Source organism: Acomys minous (genome assembly GCF_964271855.1).
Source record: "Acomys minous genome assembly, chromosome: 7".
Classification (NCBI taxonomy): domain Eukaryota; kingdom Metazoa; phylum Chordata; class Mammalia; order Rodentia; family Muridae; genus Acomys; species Acomys minous.
In genome coordinates this window covers 115461397-115488063 of record NC_140488.1, presented here as the reverse complement: position 1 = coordinate 115488063, position 26667 = coordinate 115461397, and the positions used below count along the sequence as shown (strand labels likewise).

The 26667-nt window shown below is 42.3% G+C and overlaps 1 protein-coding gene and 1 pseudogene across 2 annotated transcripts in view; one reads left to right on the top strand and one right to left on the bottom strand.

Moving 5' to 3' along the window:
- EFHC2 (EF-hand domain containing 2) overlaps positions 1-26667 on the top strand; it is a 269672-nt gene that overhangs the window by 8622 nt on the left and 234383 nt on the right. The gene's annotated exons all lie outside the window — the stretch shown is intronic.
- On the bottom strand, positions 25509-26084 carry LOC311601273 (ubiquitin-conjugating enzyme E2 L3-like; annotated as a pseudogene). The gene has a single exon. The product of its transcript is annotated as a ubiquitin-conjugating enzyme E2 L3-like (transcript).

The following is a 26667-nucleotide window of genomic DNA, read 5'->3' as shown; positions in this document are numbered from 1 at the left end:
GTACTGTATTTACTGAGAACTTCTACTCTCATAATTCATGTACCTCTCAAATGACAAGCAGCTTCTATTTGTTTTATCTCTGGCAATCTGAGATCTTCTTTTCCACATTGGATGACCGAGATTAGACAAATCGCTGTGTACTGGCTAGTTGTATGCCAACTTGACATAAGCTAGAGTAATTAAAGAGGAGGGGGCCTCAGTTGAGAAAACACTTCCATAAGATTGGGCTGTAGGCAAGCCTATAGGGCATTTTATTAACTAGTGATTGATGGGTGAGGGCCCAGCCCATTGTGGGTGTGTCCATCCCTGGGTTAGTAGTCCCAGGTTCTACAGGAAAGCAGGCTGAACAACTGCATGAGGAGCAAGCCAGTAAGCAGCACCCCTCCATGGCCTCTGCATCAGCTCCTGTCTCCAGGTTCCTGCCCTGTTTCTGAGTTCCTGTCCCAACTTCCTTCAGTGATGATCAGGGCTGCAGAAGTATAAGCCAAATAAACTCTTTCCTTTCCAAGTTGCTTTGGTCATGGTGTTTCATCACAACAATTGTAACCCTAACTAAGACAAATTGGTACTAGGGTCATGGGATATTGCTGTGACAGACTTGACCCTGTTGTTTGAGGAAGGATTGTGGAAGCACTTTGAAATTTTGGGGGAGAAAAGCCGTTGAAGGTTCAAAGCTTGGTAAGCTATTCTTTGGGAGGTTGGAAGATAAGAGAGCAGAGCAGATGATGAAGGTCTCGCTAGTGAAGTTCCAGTGAGAAGTTTGAGAGTCACTTAAAGACTCTGTCAGGCCCGGGGCCATTTGCTATTTTGAGTTGAGACTCTGTGGTTCTGGTAAGCTGGCACTGAAGAGTCAGCTACAAATAACAAGAGACCAGAACCACTGAAGTAAAACCTTTGCTTTACTGGGGCCGTTGATACTGTTCAGCTGGAGCTAAGAAATTAGTGGTGATTGAAACCAGAGTTACTGAGGTGAAATCTTCTAGGACGTGTTTCCTCTATGTCCTCACACAGAAGCTGTGTTTCCAGAGGCAGCCAAGGGTGTACCTTGTGCCGGCAGCCAGACTTGGTATTGTGTAAAGAGTCACCTAGGTGGTACTGGTTTTGAAGGCATGAATGGGTCATGGAGAGCAGCTGAGGCTTGGCACTCTGAAAGGCCAGGAAAGGCCATTGGTGAAGGTGCAGCCTCAGTAGCAATTGAAGGCCCAGGATTGAAGGGGTCATACAAGGAAGTTGAGGCTTGGCACCATGAAGAGAGACTATTGGTGAAAGTGCAATCTAGTGGCAGCAGAATATCCCAGTGTTTTGGAGATGCCAGTGCCATGGCATGACCACCAAGAATAGCAACAGTGTTGAAGTGAAGTCTGCAGGAACCTACAGGACAAGCTGTATATGCTGTAGATGGCGGAGCAGGAGAAGTGACCCAAGCTTTTTGGAGGAGCCCAGAAAATCATGAGTGGATTCCACATAATTGGACATTGAGTTATTTATACTGTTGGAATTTGTTTTGTTTTGTTTTGTTTTGTTTTGTTTTGTTGTTGTTCACATTGTGACTGTGCCCTGATTCTTCCCTTATGAAGTAAAGTATTTAACTTAATTTTAATTTTTATAGGAATCCACAGTTGAGAGATTTTTGAACTTTTAAATAAAAACTTTGGATTAAAAAAAAAGAGAGTGGGGGAACACTCCTTCATTACGATGGGAGTGAAATCTTGTACAATCACTTTGGAAATCAATCTGGCGTTTTTCGGAAAATTGGGACTAGAGCTACCTTAAGACCCAGCTATTCCACTCCGTGGCACATACCCAAAAGATACTCCACCACACAACAAGGACATTTGCTCAGCTATGTTCATAGCACCCTTATTTGTAATAGCCAGAATCTGGAAACAACCTAGATGTCCCTCAAATGAAGAATGGATAAAGAAACTGTAGTACATTTACACTATGTTGTCCCAGGCAATGGGGCCCAGCTGTCAGTTTGTGGAAAGCAACCCTCTGTCAACCCTCTGTCCTAGCATCAGCCTTGCTTGTTTGGTGATCTTCACAGCACCTTCTTGGCCAACAACTCAACTGAATGCAAACCAGTCCTGGAACTGGGAGCCTTGTCTGGCTACAGGAGATGGCCAGTTCAGACTCCATATATCCCATTACTAGGGGGTCCTCCCTAAGATCACCCTCAAAGATTCTAGGAAGTTTCCACTGTTCTAGGTTACCACACCACCCCTAAGTGCCCCCCCCCCAATTTCAGCTAGCATTCCCCATACTCTTTTCCTGCATTCCTCCCTCTCCGACCTGATCCCTTTTGTTCCCATCCTGACGCAACCCTAGTCCATGGAAAAATCTGTTCTACTTTCCTTTCCCTAGGAGATCCATGCATAACCCCCCTAACCCCCACTAGAGTCCTCCAATTTACATAACTTCTCTGGGTCTGGATTGTAGCATGATTATCATTTACTTAACAGCTAATATCCATTTAAAAGTAAGTACATACCATATTTGGCTTTCTGGGTCTAGGTTGCCTCATTTGGAGTGATTTTTTTCCTAGTTCCATCCATTTGCCTGCAATTTTCATGGTGTCATTTTTTTAAACAGCTGAGTAATACTCCATTATGTAAATGTACCTCATTTTTATTATACTTTCTTTGGCTAAGGGACATCTAGGTTGTTTCCAGTTTCAGGCTATTATGACTAAAGCTGCAATGAATGTAGGTGAGCAAGTGCCCTTGTGGTAGGATGGAGAGTCCTTTGGGTATATGCCCAGGAGTGATATAGCTGGATCTTGAGGTAGATCTATTCCCAATTTTCTGAGAAACTGCTATATAGATTTCCAAAGTGGCTGTGCAAGTTTGCACTTCTGCCAGCAATGCAAGAGTGTTCTCCTTTCTCCACATCCTTGCCAGCATATGCTGTCACTTGAGTTTTTGATCCTAGCCATTCTGATGGGAGTAAGATGGAATCTGAGTCATTTTTTGATTGTGTTTTTACACTAGCATCTAGGCATCTGGCTTTGGGGTGATTATAGATCTAGCTGTTGATTTCTGGAAGGCAGGAGGGAAGATGGTATGTGGGAGCCACAGTAGACATGGACAGGAGGGAAAGGATGCTGCAGATTGGAGGATCCTGAGTGAGTGGGTCATCAGAGAGAACAGAGATATCTGAGAAGCTCTGTGGGCAGGCTATCTGGTCTTAGGGCAGTTATGGCCTGTGGTTGATCACAGGGGTGTCTGTCTGAGCTGAGATCTGGGACATAGCAAGGAGTGTGGGGAGGGAGGGAGGCCTGGAGAGGGATGGTCTGTGGGATCCATAGGAGATGTGGAGAGGAATGATGGGAGACTGCAGCTGGTGTTCTGTTTTAATGCTAGGGACTTGCTTGAGGGATTGGACCTGCTGGGGAAACAGAAGGAGACTGAACTTTTAATGCATTTGAATTTGTAAAGACTGTTGGCCTTTAAAGTTATTTATGCTTTATATTTTGATGTTAATATTAATATGCCATCTTGGGGATAAATTAGAAAGGAATGGTTCCAATTGAAAAGTGATGTGTTTGTGTGTCAGGTTGATAAGGGGTCAGTTGTGTTGGCTAGTTTTATGTCAACTTGATGTAAACTAGAATAAACAGAGAGAAGGGAGCCTCAGTTGAGAAAACACTTCCATAAGATTGTGCTGTAGGCAAGCCTGTAGGTCATTTTCTTAATTACTGAGTGATGGGAGAGGGCCCATCTCATTGTGATGCCATCCTTGGGCTGGTCATCCTGGGTTCCATAAAAAAGCATGCTGAGCAAGCCATGTTAAAAAGCCAGTAAGCAGCACCCCATGATGGCCTCCACATCAGTTCCTATTTGAGTTCCTGTCCTGACTTCCTTTATGATGAACAGTGATATGGAAGCCTAAGCCAAATAAACCCTTTCTTCCTCAAGCTGCTTTGGTCATGGCGTTTCATTATGACTATAGTAATCCTTACTCTAATAAACACTGTTTTCTTTGGCTAGGAATTGTTTTCAAAGCAATCTCTGAGTCACACAATAAATGTAACTTTTCCTGCAGGTACTGATTGTTTCCTTAAAGTCAGTATGAGTGATAACCTGGAAATAACTTATATTTCCAAGAAGAACTACAACTAGACCTTTAGATGAATGCTTTGGCAGCCTGCCACCAGATATTTCCCAGTTGCCTTTTGGTTTTAGAGTCAAACACAGAATTGAATCAACACCACCACTGCCCACTTGGAAAGAGTGTAGGCATTGCATTCCAGAGCAGTCTAAAGGTTGCATTACTCATGGCCATTCTAAGTTGTTTCCTCTAAGTTCAAGGGAGGATAATCAACCTTACAATCTGTCCTCGTTTCAACTCCAGTTACTCACAGTAATTGGAAAAGGGGGAAATACACCTCTTTGAGCACTTTGCAAAGGGGTATCAGTAGCTTCTTTGGGAAGTCCTTCTTGCACATGAAGCATGTCTTCTTACCAGAAGGCATCATGGTTCTGCTACTTATATTAGAACTCCTCATTTCCATGGGCAGAGCCTCCACAATCTCAGGAGAGAAAAAAAATCTTGACAAAAACCAGTCACAGATGATCATTGTTCCAGAAGTGGACATGAAAGAATTGTGTTTTGAGCAGATGGCGACTGATAAATGCTTTTTAATTGTATGTCAGATACCACCCACTAAGTAAACAAATGAGGCTCTTAAAACAGAATGCTACCTGTTTATCTTAGTTTTTGGTTTCCATGACAAAATATCAAACACTGGGAGCTTATGAACAACAGAAGTTTATTTCTCATAGTTCTAGATATTGGGAAGTCTAAGATAATGATGCCATCATTAAGAAAAAGAAACATTGTTTCTGGAGTGTCTTTTATAGGGTACTAACCCCATTTGCAGGAATACTCCATTATCATGACTTAATCAATTTCCAAAGGACCCACCACCAAACACTATCACCACCGGCTTTTTGACATCACCCTGGCCATTTTGGAGGAACACAAGCATTCAGACTATTTCATAGGTTTCCCCTTCTATCAAGGTTAATACTTAACATGGGTATATTCTGTATGCATTTATAAGGGAAAACCAACTTGTTATTTGAAACCTTGAGTTACAGAGATAAGAGATTCTGCACAAGTCCTTGAGACTCATATTTTATCTAGAGTAATGCTTTTTTGTTGTTTGTTTGTTTCATTTTATTTTTCTTGTGCTAGAATTATAATATATGGCCTCATGCATGCTAGGCATGCACCTTACCATTGAACTACACCCTTAACCTGAAAGAATAGTTTGTGAGACCCATCAAATGGTGCCACTAGGAACATCTAAGACAATGTAAATGGAACAGAACTTCCCAAATTCTGGTGATATTTAAATGTTCAAAACTGAGAAACACTAAGCAGTCCCACACTTAAACTATCTTCTTTATTCCATCATACAAGATATGTATTCATAAAGAAGATACAGCAATTTGTAAGAATAAATTTGAGGAATTATCTGATGAAAAGTGGTACCTTTGGGACACCTCTTTAAGTTGAATGATGTTATGGGTAGGAATGTGGCACCAAAGAAAATCCACAGGAAGGTAGGTATAGTAGTCTATGCTTATTGTCCAGGGTACTCACCAGGCTAATGCCAGAGGATATCTTGAGAATTTGAAACTAGCATTGGCAACATAGCAAGACCCTATATCTTTAAAACTGTTTCTAGATTTAGAGGCTGGTGTTGTAGGACAGAGGTAGATTGTATAATATGCATAAGGTACTGGTTTTTATGTATAACACCATAGGGGGTGGAGTGCATATCCTAAAACTCAGTACCTATGAATAGGACCTTATTTGGAAAAGAGTCCTTGAAAATATAGTTAAGGATGTTAAAAAGGGTCAAGTAGGTCCTAAATTTGCTGCCAAGGACACTTATAAGAAGAGAAGAAACAAGAAAACTATAGAGGTTGTACAGGTAGAGGAAAGCTACATGTAGAGGATGGCTCCACAGTTAAGGGGAGCACTTCCTCCTCTTCCAGAGCACTTGAGTTCAGCACCCGTGTCAAGTGGCCCATAATCTCCTATAAATCCAGTCCAGGACATCTGTTGCTTTTGGCCTCCGCAGGTACCCACATGCACATGCACATACACATAATAAAACACATACACATAAATAAATAAAAATAAAAATAAATCTTTTTAAAAAGTGTAAGCAAAATCCACCATGTGAAAAGTAAAGGTAGAAGAAAAAATTAAAAAAAAAAAAAAAGAAAAGTAAAGGTAGAAGTTGGACCAAGTCAGGGAATGCAGGTAGCCACCATTGCCAAAGGACACAAAGAAGGCTTCCTGTCTGGAGCCTCAGAGGGAGCCTGTCCCTGCTTGCACCATGACACTTAGTACCTGGAAACCTCTGTATATACACATATGAGTTAACACATGCATGCACATCACACACGTATACACATGGGGAAAACACACACACCTCACGCAACCACTTTAAACAGACTGAAACAAAGCAACCTTAAAAGCCACAAGAAAGCAAAGTTAAAAGAAGGCTGGGAGGGAAGTAATCCCAGAAGAGAACCGAGATTGAGTCAGTTAAGCAGCAGCGTCTTCTATTAAGGAAAGGGCTTACCAAGGAATTAAGTCAGTGAGTATTTCCTTGAAAGCACAACATGGAAATTAAAGCAGAAAGAAAGCGATTGGGAATAGTAAGGGCTTAGGAAAGGGGAGCGGGTGGGGTTCAGAACTGTTTGCCATCTTCAGCTAAGTCTCTGTCCTTTGTTTTAACATTCTATTTTAAACATGTTTAAACATTTCAAATGTTAAAATGTTTAAACATTTCAATGAAGGGACTGATTTTTATCTAGTACAGTCAGAAAAAAAAATGCTTGTTTAAGTTGGGTAACTCTGAGTGAACTTTGCCATGTGAATAGCATTCATATGACACCTGGCACCTACAGCTCAACCTATTGAAGCTCAATTTGTAACTCATGTTATGTATGCCTAAGTTGTGACCTCTTCTCAAGCAGTATTTTTAAGGTTCTTATTCAATTTGAAGGCTATATATGTAAGATGCCTGCTACAGAGTCGGAGCTCGGAGCTCACGACACAGTGATCAGTGTTACTGTGGTGGTGAGTTTTTGTCAACTCTACACAAACTAAGGTCACCTGGAAAGAGGGACCCTCAGCTGAGGCATTGTCTCCATCAGTTGACCTGTGGGCATGTCTGCGGTGCATTTTCTTGATTTGTGATTGATGTGGGGACACTCAGTCCCCTGTGGGCAGTGCCATCTCTGGGTCTTAGTTGTATAAGAAAGCAAGCTGAAGCCAAACATGGTGACACAGGTCTGTAATCCCAGCATTTGGGGAGGCAGAAACAGGTGGATCTCTGTGAGATTGAGGCCAGCCTGGTCTACAGAGTTCCAGGACAGCCTGGCCTGTTATACAGAGAAACTCTGTCTCAACCCCTTCTCAATAAAGAAAAAAAGGGGGGGGGAAGAGTTAGCAAGCCATGGAAAACAAACTAGTAAGCAGTGTTCATCCTTCTGCTTTAATCCCCATTTATAGGTTCCTGCTATGAGCCCATGCCACAGTTTCCCCTTTATAATGGATGGTGACCTTTAAGCCAAATACAGAGCTTTCTACCCAAGTTGCTCTCAGTCATGATATTACAGTGAAGTTGGCTGTTGGTAACATTACTAAAAAGCTTACCCAACTGAGAAACCAGTGCCTGAAAAATGGGTGCTAGGGAGAAAGAAAGTAAGCTTCACTGGTGATGCTATTGGCCTATAAGGAGGTGCACATTTTAATGTCTAAAGTGTCATCTTCCTGTGTTTGGGGGAAGTGGTGAATATTGATGTGTGTATTAGGTTATGGGTAGAGATCAGTATTTTTTCAGGAGCTTGATCTAGATAGTCTGGCAATTTAGTGCTGACCAGAGGTGAAAACTTCTTATTTTGATTAAACGATACTGTGGAATGCAGACCAAATGCTATCTGCATAGAAAGAAACTGGAAACAAGAAAAAGGTAACATGGGGTCACTTGGGAAAATAGCATGTTACAACTGGTATTGATGTCTCCCTATCTTCCAAAAGTGACTCCTAGCTAGCAAGGGGAATGTAAGTAATAACTCTAAACACACATGTATTATAGTAGACATACATTGCTGTTGTTTATCTGCCCAGAATTCAATATTTCTTATTTTCCACTGGAGAAATTCCTGCCTCCTCAGTCCTTGTGATCTATGGACAGGTTGACCCAATCTTGGAGACTGAAACCCCAGCATGGACATTCAGAGCATTTCATCCCTTTGGCTACTCTATATGGTTCAGAGGTGAACGAATAACTTACACTCTGTGCTTCATTTACTTGATTCTTAATTTTCTAACACTTGTAATTGAAAGAGTTCATCTTCACAAGTATAATGGGAAGTCAAGATCAGGTTGTGATTGGGAACACCCTTAATAGCCACAGGCCAATGCTGGAAGTAAACCCTTAATGACATTTTGACACCATCTAGGATGAAGCTCACTCTGATGCAGTGACCCAGGTATAAATCAGAAAGGCAGCTATTTTCATTAGCTATGATTGTACCATGATGCCATAGATTAATAACTTTTTATAGAGACTCTGAAATTCCTTCTTCTCAAGTCCCGTGTTGTCAACCAATCAATTGGACTTAGATTATATTTCCCCCACTGGGAAGGAAGTACAGATACAAAGTGAAACCAGTGCTCCAGGAGGCATTTGGTAAGGTAAGTACAACTGAATACATTCACAGTGCAGGTTGCAATTGAGCATCCTGTAAATTGGAATAACAGGAGCCAGTACTGCAAGTAAATTTGGCTTTGGATAACTGAACAAACTTAAATTTAGGTGGCTACCTTCAAATTTGAAAGTACTAACTGTATCAGTCAGGGTTCTCTAAAGAACTGAAGTGATAGACTATAAGAATATACATTCAATATATATATATATATATATATTAGATTGGCATATAGAATATCAAAATAGTATAACAATAACTGTTTCATGCTGGAAATGTCAAAGATCCAATAGTTGTTTTGTTCAGTCCATGAGGCTGTTTGTTTGTTGATGGCCTGGAAGATTCCAGGAGAGCTGCTAGTTTTCAGTCTATGTTGAAATGCTAAAGGCATAGGTTCTAATATTGGTGAAAGAATGTCACAGCAGGGGCTGAGGAGATGGCTCAGAGGTTAAGAACACTGGCTGTTCTTCCAAAGGTCCTGAGTTCAATTCCCAGTAACCACAGGGTGACTCACAACCATCTATAATGAGATCTGGTGCCCCCTTCTGGCCTGCTGGCATGCATGCAGACAGAATATAATGATGATGATGATGATGATGATGATGATGGTGATGATGATGATGATGTCAGAGAAAGATCATAAATCAAAATGCCATTGAGGGTTTCTATCTTTCATAGCATCAGAAGAAGACACTGCCTAGAATTAAAATGGGTCTTCCTGTTTCAACTAATCTTATCAAGAAAATTCCCCACAGGAATGTCCAGCAGCTTGGGTTTTTGTTGAATCCATATACAGTCAGGTTGACAGCCAAGATTAGTCATCACACCACCAAACCCAGAAATTATTAATACCATGAATCACCTTAAAGGCTCCTTTAATTGCCAAAGTTCAGAGCTAAGGGCGAGACTCAGTGGCAGAGTATTTGCCTAGCATGAGTTAGTCCCTGGATTATAAAAAATAGTACGGAAGAATGGGGAAATAGAAGGATCCAGAGGGTCCTAGAAACCTACAAGAAGATCATTATGACAGGCGGATCTGGGCCCAGGGGTTCTGCTCAAACTATGGCACCAACGAAGGACAATATGTGCACTAAACATCAAACCCCTACCCAGATCTATCCAATGGACAGGACATTCTCCACGGTTGAGTGGAGAGTGGGGACTGACTTTCACACATACTCTGTTGCCCCATATTTGACCACTTCCCCTGGATAGGGAGACCTGGTGGCACTCAGAGGAAGGATAGCAGGCGACCAAGAAGAGACTTGATACCCTATGAGCCTATACAGGGGAAGAAGGTCCCCCCTCAATCACAGTCATAGGGAGGGGAATAGGGGGAAAATGAGAAGGAGAGAGGAATGGGAAGATACAAGGGATTGGTTAACAATTGAGATGTAATATGAATAAATTAATAAAAAATAAAAGTAAAAAACATATCCTCAAATTTTAAATGAACTATATATATTACGTCTTCTTGAGAAAGGAGTGAAGTTGGCATTTGTTCTTTGCAATGAATTTAGTGGACTATGTGAGTGGTTGGTAAAGTCTTGGGGATTGATGGACTTGATTACTCCATTAGTGAGGGTTCTCTAGAATAATAGAACTTACAGAATGAATCTCACTTACCCTATCATCTATCTATCTATCTATCTATCTATCTATCTATCTATCTCTCTCTCTATCTATCTATCTATCTACCTACCTATGGGATTTATTAGAATGACTTACAAACTGTGGCTTCCTATAAATGGAAGGTAGTTTTTCGGTCCACAAGGCTGGATGTCTTAGCTGGTCTTCAGTATACACTGGAATCCCCAAGAAGTAAGCTCTATACTAGTGAGCGAATGGACTTGTTAGTGAGACAAGAGCAAAAGCTCCATTCTTCCATGTCCTTATGTAGGTTTCCAGCAGAAGGTTTAGTGCAGATGAAGTCAGGTTTTCCCAGCTCAAAAGATATGGATTAAAGGTGTGTCTTCCTACCTCAAAAGATATGGATTAAAGGTGTGTCTTCCTACCTCAAAAGATATGGATTATAAATCTCAAAGATCAAGATTAGAAGTGGACCACCCCACCTCAAATTAAGCAGAAGTCCCTCAGAGGTGTACCCAGACACTTGGGTTTTAGTTAATTCCAGATAGTCAAGTTGAAAACAAAGACTACCCATCATAGCTACTTTTCTACCTCCTCAACCATTCAACTTTATATATATATTTACTTTATATCCCAGTCACAGACCCCCCTTTCCTCCTAGTTACTCTTCCACCCTCTTCCCACTCCCCCTTCTCATCAGAAAAGGTGATCCTCTCCCCACCAACCCACGCCAGCACATCAAATCACATCAGATTGAGCTCCTTCTCATTCACTGAGGCCAGGCCATGCAGCCCAATTAGGGGAAAGTGATCAAAAGCAGGCAACAGAGTCCATGCCATACACAGCACCTGCTCATCTTATTAGGGGACCCACATGAAGATTAAACTGCCCATCGGCTGTATATGTGTAGGGGGCCTAGGTCCAGTCCAGTGTAGCTCTTTGGTTGGTGCTTTTGTCTCTGTAAGCCCCCGTAGGTTGAGGTTGGTTGACTCTTTGTTGGTCTTCTTCTTGTAGTGTTCTTGCTCCTTGGAGACCTGCAACAGGGCAGGCTACAGGGAGGACATGGTAACCATTCAACTTTTTAATCTATGGGATCCAGGGCTTTTGTAGGGAAGCATTCGGTTACTGAGCTACATCTCTAGCTTTCTATTGCTACTTTCTGTGGTTGCTGAGATGTTACATATACAAAATGGCCATTCATATTCCTGGTAAGATATTCTAAGGCACAACTTTAATAGAGTGATTCATTTAAAAAAGTTTGCATTCTCCTCTATTCCAGCTAGGCATCCAGTTTCAGAGAAAAATGTGTAGAAAGTTAGAGATCTAACTTATTTTACAATGTGGATTTTTGCAGCATCTTCATGATAAATAAGGGCATTTAGAGTACATTACTCTTTGTTAAGGAGACTTAATATTCCAGCATGAGCTGTAAATATAAACTGTAAAAAGATTTTCTTGGACTTTTGTATATTAAATACAACAAACACTAAATGTCTACCGAGTACAGGGTGTGGGTTAAGTAAATGTTCTTCTTTGTACAACCTAAGTGCAGGATACTCTCAACATAATTTTGTAATCATTGCACAACCTAGATAAAGACACTTACCATAAAGGTTGTAATATGTTTTAAATGTCAGAGCAGTAACTGAACAATTATAACAGTTAGGGCTTATTTTGTTATTAATTTGTCATTCTTACTATGACATTAATTCCTTCCTCCAAATTGCTCATTTGACATTTTTCCAAGGCAGACTGTGGGTCGTGAGATGCTTCACAATGGACATTGAGTCATCTTTTTCTATTATTTTTTAAAGCATAGAAAGCCCCTCACTGGCTGCAGCACCTGGGAGAGTGGGCCCTGTGTCTTGATTGGGCAGCACAGTGGAGCTGGCTCTGGAGCCCTGGGGTGGGTGAGCAGAGGGAGCAGAGAGCTGGCCCAGCCTCCTATCTATGGCAGCATTTCATGGCTTAGCTGGAGCAGGGCTAGAGAGCTCACTCTGGTGGTGTGGATAAGGGAGAGCCAGCAAGCTAACCAGCTCAAATACCACCCAGCCCCAGCCCCAGCCCCAGCCCCAGCCCCAGCCCCAGCCCCAGCCCCAGGGCTCTGAGTTGGCCCATCCCAAAATCTACATCATCTGTGCACTGTTGGGACACGTGAAAGGGCCCATTCTGCAGATCCAAAGCTGCAGAATCTCCGTGAACATAAGGCAACAACAGTGAGGACCTAATATTAATGGTGTCACAGAAGCCAGACACCTTGAACCAGACCAGTGACTCATTGCAATGAACATTCACAAGTGAAGATGTCTGGACAGAGGGATATACTGTGGGACACACTGTGACACACTACAGCTTCCATTACAGTGTTTTTTATGCTTTTTGTTTGTTTGTTTTTTATTTTGGGGGGAAGGTTGCTAGGGTGGAGGGCAGATATGAGAGGCCTAGGAGATGAGTGGGACTGGGGTGCATGATATGAAACTCACAAAGAATCAATAAATGTTTTTTTTAAGCATACAAATTTCAGCACAGTACCTTCTTGTAAAAAAAAATAATAAAGTTCACATGATGAAGAAGCAAATGCTCCCTGTCATTCTCACTCAGTCTTATTTTCCTTTCTTGAAAGTATACTTACAAATGGTTACTGCTTCCATATTGTGCCACTTCTCTCTGTATTGGTGTGCATCTGACAAGGCTTGATTCTGGGTGTTGTATGCATGTTTAAAAACTAGACCCCATTGTATTTGTTGTTTTGTGATTGCCCTTAAAACAGATTCATGTTATGTATATGAGTGTTTTACCTGTATGTATGTCTGTGGCCATATGCATGCCTGGTGTCTACAGACACCAGAGGCAGAAGAAGGCACTGGATTCTCTGAACTTGGTGTTATAGATGATTGTAAACTGTTATGTTGGTGCTGAAAATCAAACATGGGTCCTCATGTCCAACCAATGCCTGTCCCAAACCAAGACCCACCCCATGGGAGAGTGCCAACCTCTGACACTATTAATGATGCTCTGCTATGCTTGCACACAGGAGTCTAGCGGAGTTGTCCTCTGAGAGGCTTCACCTAGCAGTGGATCCAAATAGATGCCGAGGCTCAGTGCCAAACATTTGGCGATACATAGGGAGTCTTGTGGGAAACTGGTGGGAAGGAAAAAAGGAACTGGAGTGACAAGACCTCCTCAAGAAGATCAACAGAGCCAACTAACCAGAGCCCAGAGGGGCTTGCTGCGACTGAAGCACTAACCAAGGACCATGCATGGACTGAACCTAGGCCCCCTACACAGATGTAGTCGATGCACAGACTGTTTCTCATATGGACTCTGTTGCCTGCTTTTTGATCACTTCCCCTGGTGGGACTGCCTTGGCAGGCCACAGGGGAAGAGGGCATATTCAGTCCTGATGCAACTTGATGAGCTGGGGTTGGTGGGTAGGGGGCCTCCCCTTTTTTGAGGAGTAGGGGAGGGGGGATGAGGAAGAAGGAGGGAGGGTGGGACTGGGAGGTGAGGAGGGATAGGGCTACGACCAGGATATTAAGTGAAGAAAGAAAGAAAGAAAGAAAGAAAGAAAGAAAGAAAGAAAGAAAGAAAGAAAGAAAGACAGAAAGACAGAAAGACAGACAGAAAGACAGAAAGACAGAAGGAAAGAAGGAAAGAAAGAAGCTTTTCAGTTTCATACAGTCCCATTTATTAATTGTTGATCTTAGAGCCTGAACTGTTGGCATTCAGTTCAGGAACTTGTCTCCTGTGCCAATGAGTTCCAGGCTCTTCCCCCAGTTTTTCTTCTAACAGATTTAGTGTGTCTAGTTCTACGTTGAGGTCTTTAATCCACTTGGACTTTAGTTTTGTGCAGGGTGATAAATATGGATCTACTTGCATTTTTCTACATGTACACATCCAGTTAGATCAGCACCATTTGTTGATGATGCTGTCTTTTTTCCATTGTATGGATTTGACTTTTTTGTCAAAAATCAAGTGTCCATAGGTGAAGGTCCCTCTAGATCTTCAATTTGATTCCATTGATCAACCAGTCTATTTCTATGCCGTTTTTATTACTGTTGCTCTATAGTACAACTTGAGATCAGGGATGGATATTCTTCCAGAAGATCTTTTATTGTACAGAATTGTTCTAGCTATTCTGGTTTTTGTTTGATTTTTTTGTTTGTTTTTCCATATGAAGTTGAGAAGTGATCTTTAAAGACCTGTAAAGAATTATGTAGGTATTTTGATAGGGATTTCATTGGATCTGCAAGAGATCATCCCAAGTGAGTTAACCCAGACCCAGAAAGACATGCATAGTATATGCTCATCACTTATAGGTGGATATTAGCCCAACACAGATGTCCTCTGAGAGACTCCACCCAATGGAGGATCTGGATAGAGGCTGGGACTTGGCAGCTGGACCCTGGGAAGTGCACTGAGAGTCCTATGTAAGAGTGGGGGATTGGAAGGGACCAGAGGGGTCAGGAGCTCCACAAGGAGATCATCAAAGCCGGCAGATCTGGACCCAGGGGGGCCTGCACAAACTGATACACCAACTAAAGACAATGTATAGAGAGAACCTAGATCCATGTTCAGATGTAGCCAATGGATAGTTCATTCTCCATGTGGAGGTGGGCGAGAGCAGAGATTGACATGAACTCTGGTGCCTGTGATCTGATCACTTCCCCTTGTAAGGGTAGCTTTGTGGACACACAGAGGAAGGGGATGCAGGCTATCTTCCTGGGACCTGATAGGCTGTGGTCAGATGGTGGGGGAGGAGGGCACCCACTGTCAGAGGTCTAGGGGAGGAGAATGGGCAGAAGAAGGAGGTGGGGGATTGGGAAGATACTAATGAGGGGGTTACAATCAGGATGTAATATGAATAAATTATAAAAAATTAAAGATATGAAAAGGAAGAAGAGGAGCCAGTGCTCTTAACCATTGTGCCATCCCTCCAATCTCTGATTTGCCTTTTTGACTGAGTAGAATGTGTTATAATTTTCCCCTTTTAGTACTGGTAGATTCATCTATACAGTCATTCAACAAATACGTGCTGATCACTGCTCTAGATTTCATAGTTTTTAAGCAAATACTGGTTCTCCTTTTTTACACTTCCAGAGAAGCAGTATGTTTCCCTGTCAGTCCCAGTGCAATGCAGCCTGCTCATATGAATTGCTAATGCCAATTGAATGGAAGTAATGGAAGTGAAAGCATCCCAGACCATAGCAGAAACTTTGAGATGTACTGGAAATTCTAGTTTTTTTGGGATTCTGTCTTCCACGAAAAGATTCTTGTGTTTCCCATGTATTTATACCAGGTCCCTGGCATAGGAAGTTACATAGGACAGATCTGAAGCCAAATCTCATGAGGCCTGGGATAGATGTGCTACAACTGATGTTAGGACCACAAATGAGGAGTAAGTGCTTGTTGTTGTAAGCCACTGATATCTTAGAATTTCTGTGGTTAGGTGTGGTCAGAGCAAAGCTGCCAAGTGAACTCACTTTTTATTTGACACCCATTGTTCTGAATGCTGAGGGGGTGGGGTTACAAAAATAATTCGACATGTAGAATTTACGCAGAAAAGCTGTGTAGTATTTCATGGGCTGGGACAGAATCTCACTATACAATCCAGGCTAGCCTCAAACTTGAGATCCTCCTGTCTCTGCCTCGTGAGTGGTGGATTTACAGGTGTGTGCCACCACATCCATCTCCTTTATATTCCTGAAACTTCTATCTCCTCCTTCTCATTTTTCTTCCATATGTTCACCTTTCCCTTCTTTGATGCCTACTTGGAGTGTGGTGCATGCAATATGGTCATGCAGCTTCTAGCCATGACCTAGCCTCAAATACAACTAAAGGGCCTTGCCACTTCTTACCATTAAGACTGGACTCTCGTTTTCCAAACTTTATCTTCTCCTTCCTCTTGCATTCTCATGTTTGGCTGTATTAATGTGCCTGCTCATTAAAGCACACATTCTATGGCACACTATCTTCTGATACACCTTGAATCCCCCTCCAGGACCAATGTCCTGATTCCCCTAGCTGCTGGAAATGTTGGTGGATAATGACTTTCACAGGTTTCGCTCTCTAGATGTTGCACTCCCTTGAAGACAGCCATCTCACTCTTAGAGTTATACTTCCTTCTCATAGGCAACATAAATCTAATAACCACTTAAGGTGGTGGTGGTGAGGAAAGCTGTGAAGAGCTCTCTTGGGATGGGAGATGACACCATTGATAAAGAGCTGGCCATGCAGGCACAAGATCCTGAGTTTAGACCATGGGAACTCATGTTTGAAAAGCTAAGTTCCTTGAGTGCTCATAATCCTAGTCTTGGAGAGATGAAGACAACCAGTCTAGCTGAACTGGTGAGCCAGCTCTAGGTTTAGTCAGAGTTTCTGTCTCAGAAAATAAGATGTAGAGGAATTGAGGAGGGCATTCAATATCCACAGGGATCACAAATGGAAAAAAACTTGAAGAAGCCATGGGATAAAAGATAAAACCTACATTCTCTCTCTCTCTCTCTCTCTCTCTCTCTCTCTCTCTCTCTCTCTCTCTCTCTCTCTCTCTCTCTCACACACACACACACACACACACACACACAGAGAGAGAGAGAGAGAGAGAGAGAGAGAGAGAGAGAGAGAGAGAGATCTGTCATGAAGCCACTTAGCTATATCCCCATCCCAAAATAAGATTCTTGAATGAGCAAATGAATAGATGGGTGAGTGTAGCTGAGCCATGGATGAAGGATATTTCCTTCTCTACAGATACCATGTAGTCATTTTTCAGAGATGTCTTTCTTCCCCAGGTAGCCTCTCTTGGTTGTAGTAACTAGGGTAAATAGGAGGATGTCCCTGGTTCCTATACCATTCTTTCTCGAGGGACACATAGGCAGTGATCCTGCAATAGTGTTGGAAGGCAGATTTTAAAATCTCTATCTCTGCCTCTCTGTCTCTGTCTCTGTCTCTCTGTCTCTCTGTCTCTCTCTCTCTCTCTCTCTCTCTCTGTCTCTCTCTCTCTCTCTCTTTTTCTCTGTGTGTGTGTGGTGTGTGTTTGTGCTTCACATTTAAGTTTCTCAGTAGGCATTAATGATCTGTGTCACAGTTTAGGTTTCCTTGGAAACAGACTCTGAGGCTGAGTTCATGTGCAAGTTAGTTATTAAGAAGAGCTTCTGGGATCGATGGCTATGGAAGGGAGAAGGAAATAAAAGTGGCTACAGGGAAAGGCTGAGCTACATTATAGACCCAGAGACAGCCTCCCCTCTAGGGAATTTGAGAGCTGGGTTGCTCTTTGAAGGTGTCTCAAATTAAGCTGAAGTGACCACTCATTTATACTCTTGCTTTAGATGGTATCGTATGTGCTCTGGCCACAAGATGGTATGATTTTATTTTCTGTAAGATGGTTCTGTGCATCTGTGGCTGACCCTGGTGGGGGGGGGGAGGCTGAAACTTGAGTAACAATAGCTCGTTGGGCTCCCATGACTATCAAGCATTTCTTTGTAGGTAGATTTGAAAAGTATATCTCCATATTCAAAACAGCCTGTTATATATTTTTTCCAACTCATCCCTTCTCACCTCCTGCTGTTGTTTCCTTTCCTTCCTGTCTTAGTGGCAAAAGAAGGCTCGTCATCTCCATCTTTTGTTCATACTTTATCTCTTACTAGAATAGCCTTCTATTTATTTGTTGTGCTAACTTTCACATACTTTAAGGTGACTTTTTGGGCATCATCTCCTCACAAGATGTTTCTCTGGGTTCCTCAAAGCACGAGAAGATGATTTCAGGATTGAGGGCAGCTTAGTGGTAGAGTGCAGTTCAATCTCTAGCACCTAAAATATGTGATTATCCACAATGTTTTTTAAAAAATCACACCCTGGGGTTAGAGAGGTGCCTCAATGGTTAATCATCTTGCAGAGGATTAGAGTTTGGTTTTGACCACCCACTTTGGGAGGCTCTCAACTGCTTGTAACTCCAGTCTCAGGGTACCTGACATCACCCTCTTTTGGTTTCTTCAGGCACTCTCATACACATATGTATATATACACATGCCTAAACATAGATAAGAATCTAATCCTAAAAATAGCCTATCTTTTGATTATAAACTAGCCTTTCTGTACTACTGTGTTATTATGTAGTCATCTATCATCTCAAACCAGAAGTTCTTTCAGAGCCGAGCCCCTGGCAATGTCTGACTAAAACCAGACTGGGGATTCAGTTTGTGTTTGCCAGATTCATGGGTGAGTGGTAGCTCTCCTTACCAGCAGTGGTATGTGTGTGTAGCTCCATTGGCTAAGGAGCTACACAATCTACCTACTGTAACATCAAGTATGTTTATTCAACTTTTATCATGTAGGGCTTATACTTTCTGAATACTTTGGACTTGGCTGGCTATTTGTCAGATGCAAAGTATATATGCTATTTTTCTAAGCTGGTTTTTTTTTTAACCAACCAATAATAGGTTGGGGCATTTTGGTGGATTATAAGGATATTCTTGATGCATTACAAGATCTTGGTTCCCTCATTCTCTGGTATCAATTTCTGATCTGTAGGGTAGAATTAAGAGAAATTGTGGTAGAGAGAAGTGGGGTACCACAGGCGAACACAGCAGTATCTAGAGAGCAGGCGTTTGAGCCGAGGAGCACCAGTTCTGGGTTAAGGTCACACCACCAAGTAGGAGTATGCATACATTATGTTGTTTGTATATCTATTTTACATAAGGCTTGTGAACTAAGAGAGTTCAAACATGGAAAAATGATGTCACAACTGAAGCCTACTAACAACATTGCCAAGCCAGGGCAAGCTGAAGGTGGGAAATGAAACAGCAAGGTAAGGATGCAAATTACTCTGAGAGGCTACATCTAGGTGAAAGAGAAAGCTAGTCCTGAATACAGAAGTGAGGATGCGCCCCACCCACTGATCTTGCACACTTCACACTGAGCGCTTTGATGGTCTTAGGGAAGACTTTTACTTAGTGTATGAGATCAGTGATTAGTAGAAAGTTCTGTGTGGACTGACTTTATTTGAGTTGCCTCTCCTTCTGTTTTCTTTGTTAACAATGCAAGGCAAGAAAGGGTTCAAGTAGACAGACCACTTAGGCACTTACTGCAGTAATCCAAGTAAGAGATGACTGAAGCAAATTGGCTCATAGGGCTGCTGTCTAGGAGGGACAGCTCTTACTCAGTTCCCACAACCTGAGGGCAGTATGTGAAGGCCAGACGGCCATGTGGGTCACAAGGTCATAAGTGTCCTAAACTAGAAATTGAAGTCTGCCACTTATAGTTTTACTAAAACTAATACTAAAACAAAAACAACCAAACAAGAACCTGGGTGACAGGGATGCAGTAGTAAATGGAAATGTGTCTGTTTCCTGAGGAGGAAAAAGTTTAAAGTTCTCTGTGCCTGGCCTACAGCAGTGTTGCAATTTATAGAAAATATGAAACAAATATCAAGCAATTCTGATATGTTAATTTTCTGTGAGGTAAATGATCTAAATCTTTTCCTGGGAGAAGGCCTCTCCTCTGGCACCAAGGCCTCAGGAAATTTTCACCTGTACTCTGGGGGAGAAAGTTGTAATTGTTTTTATAGTCCACATTCCACAGTATGATTGCTTAGCAGACCTAGAGCAATTTTACCTTTACTATAGGGAACTATTTCCAGAAGGGAGATCACAACAGCTGCCTACCTAAGACCATCTCAGAGTTTCAGAAAGAGACCACCTGCCACTGGCTTTCACATTTGAGTAGATCTAGAAAGCCTCCTACGACTCACACGATATATTCCGGCACACTCACACATGACTCTGTTCGTACTGACCTGAAGTTTTCATGAGGAACTGAACCCTGAGTGGATTTTTATTCTGGCATGCTATTTTCTTTTCTGGCCCTTGTATTCTCTCTTAGAGAAGTGTTTTCTATTGAAATATAGCTCATTCTATTTTCTAAAAATTCTTGTCACAACAAATGACTTGATGCACCAGATGCATGCACGTAGTTTTCTCGACAGTATCTCTTTGGTGTGTAAGTTGATTCTCTCAAAAAGGAATGGAATGTTCATGGAAGTATTTATATCATCTTACTTCTGAATGATTCTAGAAGATGCTTACATGGAACTTTAAGAGGCTTAAAGGTAAACAGACTCTTCCAACATGGCTGTTACGATGAGAGTGAAAATCTCTTAGGACAGGAATGGTCTCGCTTTCACTGTCTCAGTAGTCTTTTACATTGAACTGTGATATAAAATCAGTGACTGTTTCTTTAACAGTGAACTCTGCCAGACTCCTCCCCCTTTTTTGTCACATGGTGATGTCTGCAACAATTAAAGTTATTTAGAGTGGCCAAAAGATACAGTACTACAAATATTTGTGCCGTAGGTATAACACCCTTCTTTGTATTAGTCATTTTTCTTATTGCTGTAACCAAATACCTGACAAGAAGCAATTTAAGGGATGAAGGGCTTATTTTGGTTCATGATTTAAGAGATATAATCCAACATGGTGGTAGGAGAGTGAGGTAGCTATTTATAGCACATCTATACTCAGAAAGGGGGTAGGGACAGACAGACAGGCACACACACACAAAGACATACAGAGACAGACAGACAGACAGACAGACAGACACAGACAGACAAACAGACAGACAGATAGACACAGACAGACACAGACAGACAGACAGACAGACAGAGAGACAGACAGACAGAGATACAGACACAGACAGACAAACAGACAGACACAGACAGACAGACACAGACAGACAGACAGACAGACAGACACAAACAGACAGAGAGACAGACACAGACAGACAGACAGACAGACAGACAGACACAAACAGACAGAGAGACAGACACAGACAGACAGACAGACACAAACAGACAGAGAGACAGAGACAGACACAGACAGACAGACAGACAGACAGACAGACAGACATAGACAGACAGACAGAGAGACAGACGGACACAGACAGACAGACAGACACAGACAGACAGACAAACAGACAGACACAGACAGACAGACACAGACAGACAGACAAACAGACAGACACAGACAGACAGACAGACAGACATAGACAGACAGACACAGACAGACAAACATACACAGACAGACAGACAGACAGACAGACACAGACAGACAGACAGACACAGACAGACAAACAGACGGACAGACAGACGGACACAGACAGATAGACAGACAGACACAGGCAGACAGACAGACACAGGCAGACAGACAGACAGACACAGACAACAGACACAGACAGACAGACAGATACAGACAGACAGAGAGACAGACACAGACAGACAGACAGACAGACAGAGACAGACAGACACAGACAGACACAGACAAACAGACAGACAGAGAGACAGACAGACAGAGATACAGACACAGACAGACAGACAGACACAGACAGACAAACAGACAGACACAGACAGACAGACACAGACAGACAAACAGACAGACACAGACAGACAGACACAGACAGACAAACAGACAGACAGACATAGACAGACAGACACAGACAGACAGACAGACAGACATAGACAGACAGACACAGACAGACAGACAGACAGACACAGACAGACAGACAGACACAGACAGACACAGACAAACACAGACAGACAGACAGACACAGACAGACAGACAGACACAGACAGACAGACAGACACAGACAGACAGACAGACAGACAGACACAGACAGACAGACAGACACAGACAGACAGACAGAGATGCTGGTATTCCTCTGTTGACTGTCCTGCTCCAAACTTCTTTTCTTTCTCTCTCTCTCTCTCTCTCTCTCTCTCTCTCTCTCTCTCTCTCTCTCTCTTTGTTCATTTTATTCAGTTCAGGGGCCAAGGTCACTGGATGGTATTGGCTACATTCAAAGTGAGTCTTTCCTCTTACTTAAACATCTCCTGAAACTCCCTCAAAAAAACATAGCTAGATCATCCCAAATCTAGTCATGCTGATAAGATTAAATGTCACACTTACTAATAAAGTATAACTTTTATTGCATTTTTTTGATTCAAAAGTTTGTTGGTTTGGTTTTTGTTGTTTTTTGAGACAGGGTTTCTCTGTGTAGCCTTGGCTGTCTTGAGTGCCTTTGTAGTAAACTCAGAGAGATCCACCTGCCTCTGACTACCGAGTGCTGGGATTATAGGCATGCGTTACCACCACCTGGCAATTTAAAAGATTTTAACTGATATAAAAATTAAATAAACTAATGAGGTACATATTCGATATGTACATGCTTAGTGTAAAGTTTAAATCAAGAGAAGCATATCTCCTCAAAAGCTGTTACTTTTCCATACTAAAGACATCCAATATCTGTCTGTCTGTCTGTCTGTCTGTCTGTCTTTCTGTCTGTCTATCTATCTATCTGCCTATCTATCTATCTACTTGCCTACCTATTTCTCTATGTGTCTACATTTACTTTTCCCTCAGCTGAGGACAGAACCTGGGGCTTCATACACACTAGGCAGACATTCTGCCACAGTGCTAAACTCCTTGCCTGTGTATTCTTGTTTTAAAAAGGTACACATTGCGTTATTAGTACCTGTACTCACCATGGTCTTTAGCAGAACAGTTTAAATAACAGCTCAAAAATACATATTTTTTGTTCTGTTTTTTGAGACAAAATCTCAGTTTGCGGCCCTAGGTGGTCTAGAGATATGTAGTCTAGCTACGTATCCAACTTGTGGCAAACCTCCTGCTTTGATTCCCTCAAATGTTTAAATGGCAGGCATGAGCCATCACTTCCAGACCCAAAGTTTATTTTGAAAGCCTGAAGTCATGTTATATTTTGGAATCTGTATATGACATATTGCATGGTTAACTTTTGCAAAATTTTATAAGCCAAAAAGTATATGGACTCATGAAGTACTTGCAACAGTGAGAAGATAGGAGGAAAGTTGTGTCCCAGTTGTGAGAGGCCTTCAATCAGGAGTACTACTGAGACTTCCTGAAAAGTAGAAAGTTAATAAACGGTACAGATCGTGCCAGCCTTTGTTGCTTGTATATAGGGCCAGCTAATCTTACTGCCTCCGTGCATATGCATACCTATGTGTGTCTATGTATGTGTACATGTAACTGATATGATCAAAGAAAAAGAGGCTGTCAACTTGAGAGTGGAGGGCATAGAAGGTCTTTGAAGGAGGGTAGTTTGGAAAAGGATGAAAGGAAGGCAGAGAGAGGGAGAGGTAAAATAATCCTATTTTCATTAAATACATTAAAATACAATAAAATAAACAAAAACTGAATCCTGGGACAAGGTGTCTAACTCAGTTTACAGAGTGCTTGCCTATCATGCATCAGGTATTGAGTTTGGTTCCCAGCACTGCATAAATTAGGCACGGAGGTACATGCCTGTAGTCCTAGTACTGAGGACATAGAAGTAGGAGAATCAAGGTCATGCTTGACTACATAGCTAGTTGAATGTCCCTCTACTTTCATACATTTTATTGTTTTTTTTATTTCCTTGCTTGTTGTTATAGTCTTGGTAAATTTTATACATGAATAAAAATCATGTATTCTTCAGTTTGACAGTTTAGAATTTATGTGAATAATGAAATATTATATACACTCAGCTCTGGATTGCTGTATGTATGTGTATAGTCAGCATTATATGTGTGACTTTAGGGCTGTGGATATGCATAAGTCTAGGGAGAGCTAGGTCTGGATGAATAGGAGCCCCTGCAGTTATACACGACTGAGATTCAGTGTGCCTGCAAATATGGCCACAAAAATATCTCACAATCAGGGAAACCTATAGCCCCAGCTACTTCAAAGGCTGAGCTAGGAGGATGGTTTGAACTCAGCAGGTTGAGATAAGCCTGGGAAATATGGTGAGACCCCCATCTCTAAATGAGCAAGCAAACAAAAAGAAATAAATGCCCATCCCCCAAGTTCTTTCCTATGTGACCTTGTTCTGCCCCCATCAAGAAATGAAACTCTTTTTCTTCCCCATGGGCTGACTTGGCATTAGGACTTATTTTAACTACTATGATATAGTAGAAAGGATGCTAGGAATGCCTGAGGATACTAAATGTGAGAGCTGGAGCTTTTGCCTTTACCACCTGGAAAACTCATTGCCCTGAGGTTACTATGTGAGGAAGTTTAAGGTGACCATATGGTAAGAGAAAGGGCACTTGGTGCCACCTATGTGTTGTACCTTCCAGTTCAGCCCAGTCACCATCTGAGTGCAGCAGAGGGAAGGAGCCCAGCTGATGGGAGCATGTGATACAGAACTGTCCAGCTGGACGCTGCTCCAATTCAATTCCTGACCCACAGTATCACAAGCAAATAGGACAGAACTTAAGGGGAGGGACCCTTCGGAGAATTCACAGTTGTCCCAGGTTGAGCTAATTGTTTACACATGGACATGGAAGCAAAGAAGGTGACCTTGGTTTGCAGTTCTCTGCAGCTCAGGCAGTCCCTGAAGTCTTAGGATGGACTGCCAACAGCAGCAGGCACCACAAATTCCATCAAAAAAGGGTGATCTGAGAAACTTACAGTTTCCATAAATATTCAAGTACGTAAGCAGCTGATTATAACCTTTTTTCACCATTGATGGATATTTGGATTCCAAGATCATGAGACAATCTTTCATATTTTCTAAGTATGCTAACATTTTATAGTTTATATTAACTTTTTAATATTTTTCCCCTTCCTCTTTCCAAACCCTCCCAACTATCCTACAAATTCATGGCCTATTATTATTGCCTTTGTGTGTGTGTGTGTGTGTGTGTGTGTGTGTGTGTGTGTGTGTGTGTGTGTGTGCACGCGCGCGCGCGCACGCACGCGTGTACACGTATATGTATGTGTGTGTATGTGTGCATGTGTATGTGTGTGTTCCTAAATATAACCTGTGTGTTACTTGTATGTTTTAAGACTTATTTATTAGGTATACAGTGTTCTGTCTGCATGTACACCTGCAGGCCAGAAGAGGGCACCAGATCTCATTATAGATGTTTGTGAGCCACCATGCGGTTGCTGGCAATTGAACTCAGCATCCTGGGAAGAGCAGCCAGTGCTCTTAATCTCTGAGCCATCTCTCCAGCCCCTACTTGTATGTTTTATTGACCCTGAAAGTGATTTAGTTTTCCTGTGGTGCAAAGATCCGTTTTTTTGTTTTTGTTTTTGTTTTTGTTTTTTAGAACATCTGAATTTTTTAATCCTTCTTTACAGGTTACCTAGACCACTGTAGAGTTAGTAACTGCTACAAGAGGACGCCAGGTAGTGGCACACAGAGTCCTGCTTTGCGGGTATCTGAACGCACTGCTCGGAGTCTCTGCTCAAACTTGCGGGACTCACTCGCGGCAGATTTTAGTCCACAGGTCACTTTTCCCCCATATTTCTTTGTAAACTCTTTAGCATTCTTACAGACTTTTTTACGGTCCTTAGAGTATTCTTCAGCTAGGTCAGGCCGGAGTGGGTGCTCGGGCTGGGGGTCGTTCACCAGTGCTATGAGGGACTGGATGACTTGGTCAGTCTTGGCGGCTGGCTTCCAGTTTTCAGCACTAATTACTGGCAGACAGACCTGCCCCTTCTCATCGATGTCAGGGTGGTAGATCTTTGTTTTAAATATAATCTTGGGCGGTTTGAATGGCTACTCTGCTGGAAAGTTTATTTCGATTCTGAAGGCCCCCTTATCATATGGAGGGTTGTCAGGAACAATAAGCCCTTGCCTAGTCAATAAATTAGTTTCATAAACCTGGATGTGACGGAAGTTTTTCATTCCACATTTGCGGATCTCTTCAAGCTCCTAACTTTGGCCTCCTGCCCTCCTCCTTCCTTTCCCATCTCGGGCCTCACAGCCTCCCAGAGCTGTGAACTGGCGGAGTCCGGCTACCACGGCCCAGGACCAGGCGGCTCCGCAGCACAGACTCCCAGCCGGGGCTCTGGCCCAGCCCACACATCAACGGCGTCCTCACTGTTTACATGATGTTCCCTGCAGCATGGAGTGCTGAGACCTGCTCCCTCAACCCTTTAACCTGCCTTTCATTGACTAAGCACAGCAAGGATATGTGGATCTGTGCAACACCCCTCCCCTCTGTTGATAGGGTTAGAAGTTCAAGGCCAGCCTGGGAAACTTAGTGGAAGTGTGTCTCAAATGAAAAGAAAATGGAAGGCTGGGAAGACTGGTAAGATATCCCAGTGGGTAAAGGCCTTGCTCCTAAAACTGACAACCTGACTTTGCTACCTAGAACCCACGTAGTGGAAGGAGAAAATTAACTTCTGTAAGTTGTCCTTTGGCTTGCGCAAGTGTACATTGTACATGCACACAAACACATGAGTAAAAGGTAAAAAATAAAATTAGAACAAGGTTAGGGATGTAGTCCATGCCAGAGTACTTGTCTGGCATGTACAAAGTTCTG